At 46.2% G+C, this 16,488-nt stretch overlaps 6 non-coding genes across 6 annotated transcripts; all 6 read right to left on the bottom strand.

Annotated features, from left to right (window-relative positions):
* Positions 1 to 770: 770 nt before the first annotated feature.
* trnal-uag (transfer RNA leucine (anticodon UAG)) lies at positions 771 to 852 on the bottom strand. Its single transcript has one exon. It is a non-coding gene; the product is annotated as a tRNA-Leu (tRNA).
* A 2,834-nt stretch (positions 853 to 3,686) lies between these two features.
* trnal-uag (transfer RNA leucine (anticodon UAG)) lies at positions 3,687 to 3,768 on the bottom strand. Its single transcript has one exon. It is a non-coding gene; the product is annotated as a tRNA-Leu (tRNA).
* Positions 3,769 to 6,602: 2,834 nt separating this feature from the next.
* trnal-uag (transfer RNA leucine (anticodon UAG)) lies at positions 6,603 to 6,684 on the bottom strand. Its single transcript has one exon. It is a non-coding gene; the product is annotated as a tRNA-Leu (tRNA).
* Positions 6,685 to 9,518: 2,834 nt separating this feature from the next.
* On the bottom strand, positions 9,519 to 9,600 carry trnal-uag (transfer RNA leucine (anticodon UAG)). The gene has a single exon. It is a non-coding gene; the product is annotated as a tRNA-Leu (tRNA).
* A 2,834-nt stretch (positions 9,601 to 12,434) lies between these two features.
* Positions 12,435 to 12,516, bottom strand: trnal-uag (transfer RNA leucine (anticodon UAG)). The gene has a single exon. It is a non-coding gene; the product is annotated as a tRNA-Leu (tRNA).
* Positions 12,517 to 15,350: 2,834 nt separating this feature from the next.
* Positions 15,351 to 15,432, bottom strand: trnal-uag (transfer RNA leucine (anticodon UAG)). The gene has a single exon. It is a non-coding gene; the product is annotated as a tRNA-Leu (tRNA).
* Positions 15,433 to 16,488: the final 1,056 nt, after the last annotated feature.

Below are 16,488 nucleotides of genomic sequence, written 5' to 3'. Positions count from 1 at the left end.
TTTTCCCAGATTCTCAGTTGAGGATTTTTGCAGCTGGAAGTTACCTCAGAAACCCTGTTAATTCGTAATGTATTGAGCGAATCGCAAAACAGAAAGCATTTAACACGGAACACAAACAAAACTGGCAAACCAAATGCGTTTTCAGACACAGCGAGCATGAATGCTAAATGTGAGACAGGCCGGGGGCATGAGCCATAAAGTAATCTCACAACTAACAACAGGGCAATTCCAAACTGCTCTTTCAAACATACTGGAGCCTGAGTGCACCACCACTTCCCAGACAATGCTGAAAAGAGAGAAAGAAAGAACACAATAAGAATGGGCCATTAAAAAGTGAATTTCACCAATCACAGTCTCGATTACATTACCTTTCCCTTCCGATGTCTCCAGGACGGAAATAAAGGAAATGGGAGAAATTCAATAACATGTGACATCGCAATTCATTGGAACGATTTTCCCATTAGCAGAAAACAAAATAACGACGAGTCGAGCCCCCGCAGGACTTTGTTTCACAGCAGCAATGAAATAACAGCCTCCATTCGGTTCCAGTAAACGCACAACTTGTCTGGGACAGCAGAGCTGTTTGCGATTTTCCGCGCGGGAGGCGAGCACGATCATGACAGCACAGACACCGGAAAAGTCGGCACTTTTCCACACCACAGTTAATTGCCCGGGAAGCACAGACATGTTTTTTCGGTTTTAAACAGAAATGCAGCAGGAGTCGAAACAGTATTTTAACAAGCTGCGTCGTTGGAAACGATCAGCAGAAATGGCAGCGGTGGGATTCGAACCCACGCCTCTATCGAGACTGGAGTCTAAACCCAGCGCCTTAGACCGCTCGGCCACACTACCAGCCAGCCGCGCCCCTCATTTTCTTGCACTTCCAATTGTGATGCTGCGTAACAACAGATGCAAAGTCACGTGAAAAGGGTTCCATGATCCCTCTCTGACACGCACAACTGCTGGGATGTGCCCGTCTACAATATCAATTTCGCAGCAGATAATGATAGCCCATCAATCCAGATAAATAAGCTGAGTCTATCTTCTCAGACTCTTTTCAGCTACAAATGTATCTGTGAGTGCGTGAGAACATACGATCGGTTATGATTTGGTCAAATTACCATGAGCTGCTTGACATTACTGCAATTTCGATTCTTGCTTTGCTAAATGATTTCACCCTTTGATCGAAACAGGACACCTTTCACGTTTACACGGAACATGAAACACACCGGACTACAGGGAAAATGCGCAAAGCTGAGCAGGCCGTGTTCCACATCATACCGCGCAGCATCGTTTCAGTCACTGTGTCTGTTTTGCAGAATTAGAGTCCCAAAGAATGTTCTCCACCCTAAAACCGGAGGTTGCATTACAATCCGAGAACGACAGATCACATTGTGAGGATGCTCTGACTTCGGAGCCGGTTCGAGATGCCACTTTCCTTGTCTTTTTGCCTTAACCGTGCAATTCGCTGCAGAGATGTTCACAGCTGGATATGAGCCACATGGATACCAACTGAGTCGACGAGAAGCGACTCAATAAATTTTGCTAAATTCCACGGTGCTTATTAGAAATGCAGTTTCTGTTCACATCAATCTAAAAGACAGTTTCTGAACATAGTAACAGAAGTCAAAAGGTAATTAGCTCACCCCACCCCCCTCTCCGGAAGAGGTGCTAACTGCTCTTGAGTGCTTTTTGTTCTCGATGTGAAGAGCTCTCACGTCTGAGTCACCTTCACACGTCTCTGTATGCTGAGTGAATCACAAAGAAGGAATTTCACCAGAGCTGCAACTGCCTCACTTCTCCACTCGCCCTCCCAGTTTACATTTTCCTGCTCGTCAGTGATTTAAAGAAAACCAAATGGATGCGATGTCATTCTGTAGCCTCGCTGTCGATTCCTCCGTTTCAGTTCCAACGTGGCTTAGATCTCGGGGCGCACCTTAATACTAGCGACGCTATGAAAGCACAGGTGCAGAGGTTCCCCTGAGAGTGTCATTTCTTTCATTGCTGTTGCTGATTGAATGAGCCACTAACGTGCGAACTGCTCCAAAACATGATTCAGGACCTCTGGTGCCAACTCTCGCACGTTGAATAACGACAGACAGCTTCCAAATGATGTCTTTCATAGACGACTTTGGGGGTACATTTGACAGACCGATTAGTTCAGGCATCCGTGGTGTGCTGTGACACCAGCGCATCAGCTTCTCCCCTGTCTTGGAAACGGGCCGCCTGCGCAAGGAATGCCAATGCGGTACTGCTTTTCGTGGAAGGACCAGAAGGCCACTACACTCTCAAACAGAATGGCATATGATCACAACCAAGTTGGAGAAAAATTTACAATACTTTGCACAGTAATTAAATGGAGTTGCATTGCATTTCACTCCGAGAGCAGATTTTTTCAAGCAAATTCGAAGGCAGTTTGCAGATGGTAAAGCAATCAAGAAAGCTCCGTTCTTGTCCATGTTAAATTCTGCAGTTGAAGAACAAAGCAGTTTCTGGCCAGTTTCGAACTGGGGACCTTTCGCGCGTAAGGCGAACGTGATGACCACTACACTACAGAAACAAGCCGCAGTCGCCTCTGCGGAGCCTCAGTGGCATCCAGCACTGAACGTTGAAGCCATTTTACCTTTCACTTTTCTGTTTCCAATAGCTCGTTGTTTAATGGGACTTGTTTAATCATGGCTATGTGGTGAGCATGGACGAGATACACCGAAGTATCTGTTTCCACGCGGTGTGCGCCAATAACATTGTGTTGCTTACACCGGCTGTAAAGGATCACTTTTTAGCGGAGCTTGCCGTCGCAGTCTGTGGCAGTATCATTTAGTCTGTTCGACTGCTCACGGGACAAGTCGCATTGTGAAACACTGCAGAAACGAACGACTTCCTTACTTTTGCTCCGACTGACCATACTGCGGGAAATTTTCCCAGATTCTCAGTTGAGGATTTTTGCAGCTGGAAGTTACCTCAGAAACCCTGTTAATTCGTAATGTATTGAGCGAATCGCAAAACAGAAAGCATTTAACACGGAACACAAACAAAACTGGCAAACCAAATGCGTTTTCAGACACAGCGAGCATGAATGCTAAATGTGAGACAGGCCGGGGGCATGAGCCATAAAGTAATCTCACAACTAACAACAGGGCAATTCCAAACTGCTCTTTCAAACATACTGGAGCCTGAGTGCACCACCACTTCCCAGACAATGCTGAAAAGAGAGAAAGAAAGAACACAATAAGAATGGGCCATTAAAAAGTGAATTTCACCAATCACAGTCTCGATTACATTACCTTTCCCTTCCGATGTCTCCAGGACGGAAATAAAGGAAATGGGAGAAATTCAATAACATGTGACATCGCAATTCATTGGAACGATTTTCCCATTAGCAGAAAACAAAATAACGACGAGTCGAGCCCCCGCAGGACTTTGTTTCACAGCAGCAATGAAATAACAGCCTCCATTCGGTTCCAGTAAACGCACAACTTGTCTGGGACAGCAGAGCTGTTTGCGATTTTCCGTGCGGGAGGCGAGCACGATCATGACAGCACAGACACCGGAAAAGTCGGCACTTTTCCACACCACAGTTAATTGCCCGGGAAGCACAGACATGTTTTTTCGGTTTTAAACAGAAATGCAGCAGGAGTCGAAACAGTATTTTAACAAGCTGCGTCGTTGGAAACGATCAGCAGAAATGGCAGCGGTGGGATTCGAACCCACGCCTCTATCGAGACTGGAGTCTAAACCCAGCGCCTTAGACCGCTCGGCCACACTACCAGCCAGCCGCGCCCCTCATTTTCTTGCACTTCCAATTGTGATGCTGCGTAACAACAGATGCAAAGTCACGTGAAAAGGGTTCCATGATCCCTCTCTGACACGCACAACTGCTGGGATGTGCCCGTCTACAATATCAATTTCGCAGCAGATAATGATAGCCCATCAATCCAGATAAATAAGCTGAGTCTATCTTCTCAGACTCTTTTCAGCTACAAATGTATCTGTGAGTGCGTGAGAACATACGATCGGTTATGATTTGGTCAAATTACCATGAGCTGCTTGACATTACTGCAATTTCGATTCTTGCTTTGCTAAATGATTTCACCCTTTGATCGAAACAGGACACCTTTCACGTTTACACGGAACATGAAACACACCGGACTACAGGGAAAATGCACAAAGCTGAGCAGGCCGTGTTCCACATCATACCGCGCAGCATCGTTTCAGTCACTGTGTCTGTTTTGCAGAATTAGAGTCCCAAAGAATGTTCTCCACCCTAAAACCGGAGGTTGCATTACAATCCGAGAACGACAGATCACATTGTGAGGATGCTCTGACTTCGGAGCCGGTTCGAGATGCCACTTTCCTTGTCTTTTTGCCTTAACCGTGCAATTCGCTGCAGAGATGTTCACAGCTGGATATGAGCCACATGGATACCAACTGAGTCGACGAGAAGCGACTCAATAAATTTTGCTAAATTCCACGGTGCTTATTAGAAATGCAGTTTCTGTTCACATCAATCTAAAAGACAGTTTCTGAACATAGTAACAGAAGTCAAAAGGTAATTAGCTCACCCCACCCCCCTCTCCGGAAGAGGTGCTAACTGCTCTTGAGTGCTTTTTGTTCTCGATGTGAAGAGCTCTCACGTCTGAGTCACCTTCACACGTCTCTGTATGCTGAGTGAATCACAAAGAAGGAATTTCACCAGAGCTGCAACTGCCTCACTTCTCCACTCGCCCTCCCAGTTTACATTTTCCTGCTCGTCAGTGATTTAAAGAAAACCAAATGGATGCGATGTCATTCTGTAGCCTCGCTGTCGATTCCTCCGTTTCAGTTCCAACGTGGCTTAGATCTCGGGGCGCACCTTAATACTAGCGACGCTATGAAAGCACAGGTGCAGAGGTTCCCCTGAGAGTGTCATTTCTTTCATTGCTGTTGCTGATTGAATGAGCCACTAACGTGCGAACTGCTCCAAAACATGATTCAGGACCTCTGGTGCCAACTCTCGCACGTTGAATAACGACAGACAGCTTCCAAATGATGTCTTTCATAGACGACTTTGGGGGTACATTTGACAGACCGATTAGTTCAGGCATCCGTGGTGTGCTGTGACACCAGCGCATCAGCTTCTCCCCTGTCTTGGAAACGGGCCGCCTGCGCAAGGAATGCCAATGCGGTACTGCTTTTCGTGGAAGGACCAGAAGGCCACTACACTCTCAAACAGAATGGCATATGATCACAACCAAGTTGGAGAAAAATTTACAATACTTTGCACAGTAATTAAATGGAGTTGCATTGCATTTCACTCCGAGAGCAGATTTTTTCAAGCAAATTCGAAGGCAGTTTGCAGATGGTAAAGCAATCAAGAAAGCTCCGTTCTTGTCCATGTTAAATTCTGCAGTTGAAGAACAAAGCAGTTTCTGGCCAGTTTCGAACTGGGGACCTTTCGCGCGTAAGGCGAACGTGATGACCACTACACTACAGAAACAAGCCGCAGTCGCCTCTGCGGAGCCTCAGTGGCATCCAGCACTGAACGTTGAAGCCATTTTACCTTTCACTTTTCTGTTTCCAATAGCTCGTTGTTTAATGGGACTTGTTTAATCATGGCTATGTGGTGAGCATGGACGAGATACACCGAAGTATCTGTTTCCACGCGGTGTGCGCCAATAACATTGTGTTGCTTACACCGGCTGTAAAGGATCACTTTTTAGCGGAGCTTGCCGTCGCAGTCTGTGGCAGTATCATTTAGTCTGTTCGACTGCTCACGGGACAAGTCGCATTGTGAAACACTGCAGAAACGAACGACTTCCTTACTTTTGCTCCGACTGACCATACTGCGGGAAATTTTCCCAGATTCTCAGTTGAGGATTTTTGCAGCTGGAAGTTACCTCAGAAACCCTGTTAATTCGTAATGTATTGAGCGAATCGCAAAACAGAAAGCATTTAACACGGAACACAAACAAAACTGGCAAACCAAATGCGTTTTCAGACACAGCGAGCATGAATGCTAAATGTGAGACAGGCCGGGGGCATGAGCCATAAAGTAATCTCACAACTAACAACAGGGCAATTCCAAACTGCTCTTTCAAACATACTGGAGCCTGAGTGCACCACCACTTCCCAGACAATGCTGAAAAGAGAGAAAGAAAGAACACAATAAGAATGGGCCATTAAAAAGTGAATTTCACCAATCACAGTCTCGATTACATTACCTTTCCCTTCCGATGTCTCCAGGACGGAAATAAAGGAAATGGGAGAAATTCAATAACATGTGGCATCGCAATTCATTGGAACGATTTTCCCATTAGCAGAAAACAAAATAACGACGAGTCGAGCCCCCGCAGGACTTTGTTTCACAGCAGCAATGAAATAACAGCCTCCATTCGGTTCCAGTAAACGCACAACTTGTCTGGGACAGCAGAGCTGTTTGCGATTTTCCGCGCGGGAGGCGAGCACGATCATGACAGCACAGACACCGGAAAAGTCGGCACTTTTCCACACCACAGTTAATTGCCCGGGAAGCACAGACATGTTTTTTCGGTTTTAAACAGAAATGCAGCAGGAGTCGAAACAGTATTTTAACAAGCTGCGTCGTTGGAAACGATCAGCAGAAATGGCAGCGGTGGGATTCGAACCCACGCCTCTATCGAGACTGGAGTCTAAACCCAGCGCCTTAGACCGCTCGGCCACACTACCAGCCAGCCGCGCCCCTCATTTTCTTGCACTTCCAATTGTGATGCTGCGTAACAACAGATGCAAAGTCACGTGAAAAGGGTTCCATGATCCCTCTCTGACACGCACAACTGCTGGGATGTGCCCGTCTACAATATCAATTTCGCAGCAGATAATGATAGCCCATCAATCCAGATAAATAAGCTGAGTCTATCTTCTCAGACTCTTTTCAGCTACAAATGTATCTGTGAGTGCGTGAGAACATACGATCGGTTATGATTTGGTCAAATTACCATGAGCTGCTTGACATTACTGCAATTTCGATTCTTGCTTTGCTAAATGATTTCACCCTTTGATCGAAACAGGACACCTTTCACGTTTACACGGAACATGAAACACACCGGACTACAGGGAAAATGCGCAAAGCTGAGCAGGCCGTGTTCCACATCATACCGCGCAGCATCGTTTCAGTCACTGTGTCTGTTTTGCAGAATTAGAGTCCCAAAGAATGTTCTCCACCCTAAAACCGGAGGTTGCATTACAATCCGAGAACGACAGATCACATTGTGAGGATGCTCTGACTTCGGAGCCGGTTCGAGATGCCACTTTCCTTGTCTTTTTGCCTTAACCGTGCAATTCGCTGCAGAGATGTTCACAGCTGGATATGAGCCACATGGATACCAACTGAGTCGACGAGAAGCGACTCAATAAATTTTGCTAAATTCCACGGTGCTTATTAGAAATGCAGTTTCTGTTCACATCAATCTAAAAGACAGTTTCTGAACATAGTAACAGAAGTCAAAAGGTAATTAGCTCACCCCACCCCCCTCTCCGGAAGAGGTGCTAACTGCTCTTGAGTGCTTTTTGTTCTCGATGTGAAGAGCTCTCACGTCTGAGTCACCTTCACACGTCTCTGTATGCTGAGTGAATCACAAAGAAGGAATTTCACCAGAGCTGCAACTGCCTCACTTCTCCACTCGCCCTCCCAGTTTACATTTTCCTGCTCGTCAGTGATTTAAAGAAAACCAAATGGATGCGATGTCATTCTGTAGCCTCGCTGTCGATTCCTCCGTTTCAGTTCCAACGTGGCTTAGATCTCGGGGCGCACCTTAATACTAGCGACGCTATGAAAGCACAGGTGCAGAGGTTCCCCTGAGAGTGTCATTTCTTTCATTGCTGTTGCTGATTGAATGAGCCACTAACGTGCGAACTGCTCCAAAACATGATTCAGGACCTCTGGTGCCAACTCTCGCACGTTGAATAACGACAGACAGCTTCCAAATGATGTCTTTCATAGACGACTTTGGGGGTACATTTGACAGACCGATTAGTTCAGGCATCCGTGGTGTGCTGTGACACCAGCGCATCAGCTTCTCCCCTGTCTTGGAAACGGGCCGCCTGCGCAAGGAATGCCAATGCGGTACTGCTTTTCGTGGAAGGACCAGAAGGCCACTACACTCTCAAACAGAATGGCATATGATCACAACCAAGTTGGAGAAAAATTTACAATACTTTGCACAGTAATTAAATGGAGTTGCATTGCATTTCACTCCGAGAGCAGATTTTTTCAAGCAAATTCGAAGGCAGTTTGCAGATGGTAAAGCAATCAAGAAAGCTCCGTTCTTGTCCATGTTAAATTCTGCAGTTGAAGAACAAAGCAGTTTCTGGCCAGTTTCGAACTGGGGACCTTTCGCGCGTAAGGCGAACGTGATGACCACTACACTACAGAAACAAGCCGCAGTCGCCTCTGCGGAGCCTCAGTGGCATCCAGCACTGAACGTTGAAGCCATTTTACCTTTCACTTTTCTGTTTCCAATAGCTCGTTGTTTAATGGGACTTGTTTAATCATGGCTATGTGGTGAGCATGGACGAGATACACCGAAGTATCTGTTTCCACGCGGTGTGCGCCAATAACATTGTGTTGCTTACACCGGCTGTAAAGGATCACTTTTTAGCGGAGCTTGCCGTCGCAGTCTGTGGCAGTATCATTTAGTCTGTTCGACTGCTCACGGGACAAGTCGCATTGTGAAACACTGCAGAAACGAACGACTTCCTTACTTTTGCTCCGACTGACCATACTGCGGGAAATTTTCCCAGATTCTCAGTTGAGGATTTTTGCAGCTGGAAGTTACCTCAGAAACCCTGTTAATTCGTAATGTATTGAGCGAATCGCAAAACAGAAAGCATTTAACACGGAACACAAACAAAACTGGCAAACCAAATGCGTTTTCAGACACAGCGAGCATGAATGCTAAATGTGAGACAGGCCGGGGGCATGAGCCATAAAGTAATCTCACAACTAACAACAGGGCAATTCCAAACTGCTCTTTCAAACATACTGGAGCCTGAGTGCACCACCACTTCCCAGACAATGCTGAAAAGAGAGAAAGAAAGAACACAATAAGAATGGGCCATTAAAAAGTGAATTTCACCAATCACAGTCTCGATTACATTACCTTTCCCTTCCGATGTCTCCAGGACGGAAATAAAGGAAATGGGAGAAATTCAATAACATGTGACATCGCAATTCATTGGAACGATTTTCCCATTGGCAGAAAACAAAATAACGACGAGTCGAGCCACCGCAGGACTTTGTTTCACAGCAGCAATGAAATAACAGCCTCCATTCGGTTCCAGTAAACGCACAACTTGTCTGGGACAGCAGAGCTGTTTGCGATTTTCCGCGCGGGAGGCGAGCACGATCATGACAGCACAGACACCGGAAAAGTCGGCACTTTTCCACACCACAGTTAATTGCCCGGGAAGCACAGACATGTTTTTTCGGTTTTAAACAGAAATGCAGCAGGAGTCGAAACAGTATTTTAACAAGCTGCGTCGTTGGAAACGATCAGCAGAAATGGCAGCGGTGGGATTCGAACCCACGCCTCTATCGAGACTGGAGTCTAAACCCAGCGCCTTAGACCGCTCGGCCACACTACCAGCCAGCCGCGCCCCTCATTTTCTTGCACTTCCAATTGTGATGCTGCGTAACAACAGATGCAAAGTCACGTGAAAAGGGTTCCATGATCCCTCTCTGACACGCACAACTGCTGGGATGTGCCCGTCTACAATATCAATTTCGCAGCAGATAATGATAGCCCATCAATCCAGATAAATAAGCTGAGTCTATCTTCTCAGACTCTTTTCAGCTACAAATGTATCTGTGAGTGCTTGAGAACATACGATCGGTTATGATTTGGTCAAATTACCATGAGCTGCTTGACATTACTGCAATTTCGATTCTTGCTTTGATAAATGATTTCACCCTTTGATCGAAACAGGACACCTTTCACGTTTACACGGAACATGAAACACACCGGACTACAGGGAAAATGCGCAAAGCTGAGCAGGCCGTGTTCCACATCATACCGCGCAGCATCGTTTCAGTCACTGTGTCTGTTTTGCAGAATTAGAGTCCCAAAGAATGTTCTCCACCCTAAAACCGGAGGTTGCATTACAATCCGAGAACGACAGATCACATTGTGAGGATGCTCTGACTTCGGAGCCGGTTCGAGATGCCACTTTCCTTGTCTTTTTGCCTTAACCGTGCAATTCGCTGCAGAGATGTTCACAGCTGGATATGAGCCACATGGATACCAACTGAGTCGACGAGAAGCGACTCAATAAATTTTGCTAAATTCCACGGTGCTTATTAGAAATGCAGTTTCTGTTCACATCAATCTAAAAGACAGTTTCTGAACATAGTAACAGAAGTCAAAAGGTAATTAGCTCACCCCACCCCCCTCTCCGGAAGAGGTGCTAACTGCTCTTGAGTGCTTTTTGTTCTCGATGTGAAGAGCTCTCACGTCTGAGTCACCTTCACACGTCTCTGTATGCTGAGTGAATCACAAAGAAGGAATTTCACCAGAGCTGCAACTGCCTCACTTCTCCACTCGCCCTCCCAGTTTACATTTTCCTGCTCGTCAGTGATTTAAAGAAAACCAAATGGATGCGATGTCATTCTGTAGCCTCGCTGTCGATTCCTCCGTTTCAGTTCCAACGTGGCTTAGATCTCGGGGCGCACCTTAATACTAGCGACGCTATGAAAGCACAGGTGCAGAGGTTCCCCTGAGAGTGTCATTTCTTTCATTGCTGTTGCTGATTGAATGAGCCACTAACGTGCGAACTGCTCCAAAACATGATTCAGGACCTCTGGTGCCAACTCTCGCACGTTGAATAACGACAGACAGCTTCCAAATGATGTCTTTCATAGACGACTTTGGGGGTACATTTGACAGACCGATTAGTTCAGGCATCCGTGGTGTGCTGTGACACCAGCGCATCAGCTTCTCCCCTGTCTTGGAAACGGGCCGCCTGCGCAAGGAATGCCAATGCGGTACTGCTTTTCGTGGAAGGACCAGAAGGCCACTACACTCTCAAACAGAATGGCATATGATCACAACCAAGTTGGAGAAAAATTTACAATACTTTGCACAGTAATTAAATGGAGTTGCATTGCATTTCACTCCGAGAGCAGATTTTTTCAAGCAAATTCGAAGGCAGTTTGCAGATGGTAAAGCAATCAAGAAAGCTCCGTTCTTGTCCATGTTAAATTCTGCAGTTGAAGAACAAAGCAGTTTCTGGCCAGTTTCGAACTGGGGACCTTTCGCGCGTAAGGCGAACGTGATGACCACTACACTACAGAAACAAGCCGCAGTCGCCTCTGCGGAGCCTCAGTGGCATCCAGCACTGAACGTTGAAGCCATTTTACCTTTCACTTTTCTGTTTCCAATAGCTCGTTGTTTAATGGGACTTGTTTAATCATGGCTATGTGGTGAGCATGGACGAGATACACCGAAGTATCTGTTTCCACGCGGTGTGCGCCAATAACATTGTGTTGCTTACACCGGCTGTAAAGGATCACTTTTTAGCGGAGCTTGCCGTCGCAGTCTGTGGCAGTATCATTTAGTCTGTTCGACTGCTCACGGGACAAGTCGCATTGTGAAACACTGCAGAAACGAACGACTTCCTTACTTTTGCTCCGACTGACCATACTGCGGGAAATTTTCCCAGATTCTCAGTTGAGGATTTTTGCAGCTGGAAGTTACCTCAGAAACCCTGTTAATTCGTAATGTATTGAGCGAATCGCAAAACAGAAAGCATTTAACACGGAACACAAACAAAACTGGCAAACCAAATGCGTTTTCAGACACAGCGAGCATGAATGCTAAATGTGAGACAGGCCGGGGGCATGAGCCATAAAGTAATCTCACAACTAACAACAGGGCAATTCCAAACTGCTCTTTCAAACATACTGGAGCCTGAGTGCACCACCACTTCCCAGACAATGCTGAAAAGAGAGAAAGAAAGAACACAATAAGAATGGGCCATTAAAAAGTGAATTTCACCAATCACAGTCTCGATTACATTACCTTTCCCTTCCGATGTCTCCAGGACGGAAATAAAGGAAATGGGAGAAATTCAATAACATGTGACATCGCAATTCATTGGAACGATTTTCCCATTGGCAGAAAACAAAATAACGACGAGTCGAACCACCGCAGGACTTTGTTTCACAGCAGCAATGAAATAACAGCCTCCATTCGGTTCCAGTAAACGCACAACTTGTCTGGGACAGCAGAGCTGTTTGCGATTTTCCGCGCGGGAGGCGAGCACGATCATGACAGCACAGACACCGGAAAAGTCGGCACTTTTCCACACCACAGTTAATTGCCCGGGAAGCACAGACATGTTTTTTCGGTTTTAAACAGAAATGCAGCAGGAGTCGAAACAGTATTTTAACAAGCTGCGTCGTTGGAAACGATCAGCAGAAATGGCAGCGGTGGGATTCGAACCCACGCCTCTATCGAGACTGGAGTCTAAACCCAGCGCCTTAGACCGTTCGGCCACACTACCAGCCAGCCGCGCCTCTCATTTTCTTGCACTTCCAATTGTGATGCTGCGTAACAACAGATGCAAAGTCACGTGAAAAGGGTTCCATGATCCCTCTCTGACACGCACAACTGCTGGGATGTGCCCGTCTACAATATCAATTTCGCAGCAGATAATGATAGCCCATCAATCCAGATAAATAAGCTGAGTCTATCTTCTCAGACTCTTTTCAGCTACAAATGTATCTGTGAGTGCGTGAGAACATACGATCGGTTATGATTTGGTCAAATTACCATGAGCTGCTTGACATTACTGCAATTTCGATTCTTGCTTTGCTAAATGATTTCACCCTTTGATCGAAACAGGACACCTTTCACGTTTACACGGAACATGAAACACACCGGACTACAGGGAAAATGCACAAAGCTGAGCAGGCCGTGTTCCACATCATACCGCGCAGCATCGTTTCAGTCACTGTGTCTGTTTTGCAGAATTAGAGTCCCAAAGAATGTTCTCCACCCTAAAACCGGAGGTTGCATTACAATCTGAGAACGACAGATCACATTGTGAGGATGCTCTGACTTCGGAGCCGGTTCGAGATGCCACTTTCCTTGTCTTTTTGCCTTAACCGTGCAATTCGCTGCAGAGATGTTCACAGCTGGATATGAGCCACATGGATACCAACTGAGTCGACGAGAAGCGACTCAATAAATTTTGCTAAATTCCACGGTGCTTATTAGAAATGCAGTTTCTGTTCACATCAATCTAAAAGACAGTTTCTGAACATAGTAACAGAAGTCAAAAGGTAATTAGCTCACCCCACCCCCCTCTCCGGAAGAGGTGCTAACTGCTCTTGAGTGCTTTTTGTTCTCGATGTGAAGAGCTCTCACGTCTGAGTCACCTTCACACGTCTCTGTATGCTGAGTGAATCACAAAGAAGGAATTTCACCAGAGCTGCAACTGCCTCACTTCTCCACTCGCCCTCCCAGTTTACATTTTCCTGCTCGTCAGTGATTTAAAGAAAACCAAATGGATGCGATGTCATTCTGTAGCCTCGCTGTCGATTCCTCCGTTTCAGTTCCAACGTGGCTTAGATCTCGGGGCGCACCTTAATACTAGCGACGCTATGAAAGCACAGGTGCAGAGGTTCCCCTGAGAGTGTCATTTCTTTCATTGCTGTTGCTGATTGAATGAGCCACTAACGTGCGAACTGCTCCAAAACATGATTCAGGACCTCTGGTGCCAACTCTCGCACGTTGAATAACGACAGACAGCTTCCAAATGATGTCTTTCATAGACGACTTTGGGGGTACATTTGACAGACCGATTAGTTCAGGCATCCGTGGTGTGCTGTGACACCAGCGCATCAGCTTCTCCCCTGTCTTGGAAACGGGCCGCCTGCGCAAGGAATGCCAATGCGGTACTGCTTTTCGTGGAAGGACCAGAAGGCCACTACACTCTCAAACAGAATGGCATATGATCACAACCAAGTTGGAGAAAAATTTACAATACTTTGCACAGTAATTAAATGGAGTTGCATTGCATTTCACTCCGAGAGCAGATTTTTTCAAGCAAATTCGAAGGCAGTTTGCAGATGGTAAAGCAATCAAGAAAGCTCCGTTCTTGTCCATGTTAAATTCTGCAGTTGAAGAACAAAGCAGTTTCTGGCCAGTTTCGAACTGGGGACCTTTCGCGCGTAAGGCGAACGTGATGACCACTACACTACAGAAACAAGCCGCAGTCGCCTCTGCGGAGCCTCAGTGGCATCCAGCACTGAACGTTGAAGCCATTTTACCTTTCACTTTTCTGTTTCCAATAGCTCGTTGTTTAATGGGACTTGTTTAATCATGGCTATGTGGTGAGCATGGACGAGATACACCGAAGTATCTGTTTCCACGCGGTGTGCGCCAATAACATTGTGTTGCTTACACCGGCTGTAAAGGATCACTTTTTAGCGGAGCTTGCCGTCGCAGTCTGTGGCAGTATCATTTAGTCTGTTCGACTGCTCACGGGACAAGTCGCATTGTGAAACACTGCAGAAACGAACGACTTCCTTACTTTTGCTCCGACTGACCATACTGCGGGAAATTTTCCCAGATTCTCAGTTGAGGATTTTTGCAGCTGGAAGTTACCTCAGAAACCCTGTTAATTCGTAATGTATTGAGCGAATCGCAAAACAGAAAGCATTTAACACGGAACACAAACAAAACTGGCAAACCAAATGCGTTTTCAGACACAGCGAGCATGAATGCTAAATGTGAGACAGGCCGGGGGCATGAGCCATAAAGTAATCTCACAACTAACAACAGGGCAATTCCAAACTGCTCTTTCAAACATACTGGAGCCTGAGTGCACCACCACTTCCCAGACAATGCTGAAAAGAGAGAAAGAAAGAACACAATAAGAATGGGCCATTAAAAAGTGAATTTCACCAATCACAGTCTCGATTACATTACCTTTCCCTTCCGATGTCTCCAGGACGGAAATAAAGGAAATGGGAGAAATTCAATAACATGTGACATCGCAATTCATTGGAACGATTTTCCCATTGGCAGAAAACAAAATAACGACGAGTCGAACCACCGCAGGACTTTGTTTCACAGCAGCAATGAAATAACAGCCTCCATTCGGTTCCAGTAAACGCACAACTTGTCTGGGACAGCAGAGCTGTTTGCGATTTTCCGCGCGGGAGGCGAGCACGATCATGACAGCACAGACACCGGAAAAGTCGGCACTTTTCCACACCACAGTTAATTGCCCGGGAAGCACAGACATGTTTTTTCGGTTTTAAACAGAAATGCAGCAGGAGTCGAAACAGTATTTTAACAAGCTGCGTCGTTGGAAACGATCAGCAGAAATGGCAGCGGTGGGATTCGAACCCACGCCTCTATCGAGACTGGAGTCTAAACCCAGCGCCTTAGACCGTTCGGCCACACTACCAGCCAGCCGCGCCTCTCATTTTCTTGCACTTCCAATTGTGATGCTGCGTAACAACAGATGCAAAGTCACGTGAAAAGGGTTCCATGATCCCTCTCTGACACGCACAACTGCTGGGATGTGCCCGTCTACAATATCAATTTCGCAGCAGATAATGATAGCCCATCAATCCAGATAAATAAGCTGAGTCTATCTTCTCAGACTCTTTTCAGCTACAAATGTATCTGTGAGTGCGTGAGAACATACGATCGGTTATGATTTGGTCAAATTACCATGAGCTGCTTGACATTACTGCAATTTCGATTCTTGCTTTGCTAAATGATTTCACCCTTTGATCGAAACAGGACACCTTTCACGTTTACACGGAACATGAAACACACCGGACTACAGGGAAAATGCACAAAGCTGAGCAGGCCGTGTTCCACATCATACCGCGCAGCATCGTTTCAGTCACTGTGTCTGTTTTGCAGAATTAGAGTCCCAAAGAATGTTCTCCACCCTAAAACCGGAGGTTGCATTACAATCCGAGAACGACAGATCACATTGTGAGGATGCTCTGACTTCGGAGCCGGTTCGAGATGCCACTTTCCTTGTCTTTTTGCCTTAACCGTGCAATTCGCTGCAGAGATGTTCACAGCTGGATATGAGCCACATGGATACCAACTGAGTCGACGAGAAGCGACTCAATAAATTTTGCTAAATTCCACGGTGCTTATTAGAAATGCAGTTTCTGTTCACATCAATCTAAAAGACAGTTTCTGAACATAGTAACAGAAGTCAAAAGGTAATTAGCTCACCCCACCCCCCTCTCCGGAAGAGGTGCTAACTGCTCTTGAGTGCTTTTTGTTCTCGATGTGAAGAGCTCTCACGTCTGAGTCACCTTCACACGTCTCTGTATGCTGAGTGAATCACAAAGAAGGAATTTCACCAGAGCTGCAACTGCCTCACTTCTCCACTCGCCCTCCCAGTTTACATTTTCCTGCTCGTCAGTGATTTAAAGAAAACCAAATGGATGCGATGTCATTCTGTAGCCTCGCTGTCGATTCCTCCGTTTCAGTT

The sequence above is a fragment of the Chiloscyllium plagiosum genome, unplaced genomic scaffold (assembly GCF_037043375.1).
Source record: "Chiloscyllium plagiosum isolate Xiang-an unplaced genomic scaffold, Cpla_swu_hap1 HiC_scaffold_21, whole genome shotgun sequence".
NCBI lineage: Eukaryota > Metazoa > Chordata > Chondrichthyes > Orectolobiformes > Hemiscylliidae > Chiloscyllium > Chiloscyllium plagiosum.
The sequence above is the reverse complement of the archived record's forward strand: the minus strand, read 5'-3'. Positions and strand labels throughout refer to the sequence as shown.